The sequence below is a fragment of the Orycteropus afer genome, unplaced genomic scaffold (genome assembly GCF_000298275.1).
Source record: "Orycteropus afer afer isolate SDZICR_OR568_19922 unplaced genomic scaffold, OryAfe1.0 scaffold00304, whole genome shotgun sequence".
Taxonomy (NCBI): Eukaryota; Metazoa; Chordata; class Mammalia; order Tubulidentata; family Orycteropodidae; genus Orycteropus; species Orycteropus afer.
The window spans coordinates 1,332,460-1,335,450 of NW_006921891.1; positions in this window are offsets into that span (position 1 = coordinate 1,332,460).

Below are 2,991 nucleotides of genomic sequence, written 5' to 3' on the forward strand. Positions count from 1 at the left end.
CTGTTAAGAGAAGCCTCCAGCTCCAGTGGGCTGGGAGCAAGAGCCAGAGCTGAAGCCCAAGGTCGAAGGGCCTTCACCCAGACCCTAGTGCTGGCACTTTGAACTCGGACTTCTAGACTCCTAAACGTCTAGACTCCCTGTTCGTTGAAGTTTCCATTTGTGGTATTTCTGTTACAGCATCACTAGAGAACCAAAACAATCACCAAGGCTGCAATCTTTATGGAAGCAGATTTGTACCTATCTCCCGTGGAGCAGCTGGCTGGTGGGTTTGAACTACTGACCTTTCAGTTAACAGCTCAGTACTTAACCATTGTGCCACCAGGGGTTGTGTTTATTCTACACCATCCACAAACTATTTTGGTAATGGGCCTGGTATTTTAGGCCATACAACGTAGCAACTACTATAAGGCTGCCATTGTAGCACAAAAGCCACCACTGGCAATTCATAACCCAATGGATATGGCTTTGTTCCAGTCAAACTCTATTTACCAAAAAAAGGTCAGCTTTAGCCCATAGGAGATAGTTTGCTGACTTCTGTTCTACACACTTCTCAGAGATTCCCCAGTGGGGTTGAGTTGCAGTTGTCCACAGTGCAAATCTACACACTTTTTTTTTTCCTGTTGTTCTGCTTTTCCTCATCTTCTTTTTCTCTCACTTTCACTTTCCAGAATCATCTCCTGAATAAGCTACCTGCTCTCACATCCTTATCCTGGGCTCTGTAAAAACTTGCTATGTGTTAGATATCAGTCCCAAGTGGTTTATCTTCACAGCAAGCTGAGACCTGCTAACCCCAAAATAGCAGCACCAAACTCACACAACTGTTATTAAAATGCCCCAGAAAAGCAGATTTGTAGCCATTTCAAGCTTCCCTAAGGAGCCTTGGAGGCACAGCAGTTAAAGCCCTCAGCTACTAGCTGAAAGATGGGCTGTTCAAACCCACCAAACACTCCACAAAAGAAAGACGTGGCAGTCTGCTTCCGTAAAGACCAACAGCACTGGAAACCCTAAGGGGAAGTTCTACTCTGTTCTCTAGGGCGGCTATGAGTTGGTATCAACTTGACAGTGGTGGCTCTGTTTTTGTGATAGAGCCTGCCTGCTTTGCATAGTCTACAAAACTGTACTCAGTTAACATAAACTCCTGTAATTATAAGGACCCTAAGGTACCTTTGGAGTACTTGGACCAAAGACACCCTAGTTGCTGCAGAAGACATACCATAAGGGTCAAATAAGCTCCCTTGCCCTGCTCCCTCAGGTTTTTCATGCCCTCTTCACCTTCTGGTGGCTGTCTCTGTGCCACATGCTGCTGGAGAACCTCCTTCTGTGGGGAACTGTCCTTTGCAGGCAGCTCTCCATGACTGAGCCCCAGTAGGCAGCATGTTGTGTGATGCGGCTACCTCGTGGCTGTATCCTTTCCCTTGGTCAGTCCCATACTCCCTCGAATGTGTTACTAAATGGAGCAGGCATAGATGTCTACTGAAGTAGGAGAAGAAGTAATGAAAAGAGAAAAAGCATGCATGATAAAACATGATGGGTCATACATTGGCTTTGGTGCCCTGGAGAAATGGGTGCTTAATAACCAAAAACCAACAAAAGAACCAAACCCACTGCCACTAGGTTGATTCTGACTCATAGTGACCCTACAGGACATAGTAGAACCACCTCATAGGATTTGTGAGGCTTTAAACCTTTATGGAAGCAGGCTGCCACATCTTTCTCCTGTAGAGTGGCTGGTAGGTTCGAACCACCAACCTTTTTGTTAGAAGCCAAATGCTTTAACCACTGTGCTACGAGAGCTCCTTGGATGCTTACTAGGTGGTGATCACTAAGATAAAGCAATAACTTCAGGGTGCAAGTTTATTCAAGTATTAGAAGAAATTGAGAACCTTTATATCCTGCATCCCATAATCATCATCCATTTAAGGAAAAAAATCATTGCAAAGAAACACCTTTGGCTCCTCAAGGGCTACAGGGATGCTGAGTAGAGTGCTGGCAGGCAAATCAGCGCTGGGGATTGCAAGCTGTGGGTTTTGCAGGTGGTCCTTCCAGATGACTGTGCTAGGAGCAGGTCCACACTCTCCCTCAGCAGGGATTTAATGACCAGTGACAATGGGGAAGTAGCCATGTTCAGGACATGGGACCCATGAGATGCCAGCCTCAAAGGAGGCCTCTGAGTGGCTTCTTGAATCTTTTCCTCAGTGCACCCAATTCTTAGAATTCCTCATGTGTCTGTTCTTAAAGGGCAAGGGTGTTTTGGGGTTTGGTACAATATACCACAACATAGTCGGCAAAACAGACTGCTCTTCCCATGATAACTGCTCGAAGGGATCTTAACAGCAACTTGATATTTTACCCATGAATGTTTAAATAAACAAAGACATGACAGTGGACCAGGAAGATTCCATTTGAAAACAGTGTCTTTGTCCTTATGAGTTTGTTGGAAATATGGAAAGAGGGCAAACATTTGACTGTTCTCCCGAAGGTCACTGAAGGATCTGTCACTGTATAAAGTTGGTAATGGTAAGTTACTAATCCCACTCTCAAATATAAGAATCCCGACCAGAGCAGAGCCTGGTTTGGAAGCAAAAGGTTCAATACTTAAATTTCCATATGATTATTTCAAAACAATGCATTTTTTTTTCTTTTTCCTATGAAAAAAATCATTTGGTTCAAATCGGATGTCGTGGAGTTAGACTGCTTGAGTTTCTTTCTAATTCTTCCCCTGTCAGAAGTTTTCCTTTTATATTATCCAACCATTCACTGAGTCATGAAATAAATACATTTCTCTTATCTGGAAGCCATGGGGGGTGTGGGACATTATATTCATGACCCCCCCCCCAAAGCAAATGGAAGAAATGACAAATAAAAGAGCTGAACAGAACATTTCAAAGAGCTGCTCAAGCAGACAAAGCCAATTACTATAATGAAATGTGCAAAGACCTGGAGTCTGAAAACCAAAAGGGAAGAACACGCTTGGCATTTCTTGAGCTGAAA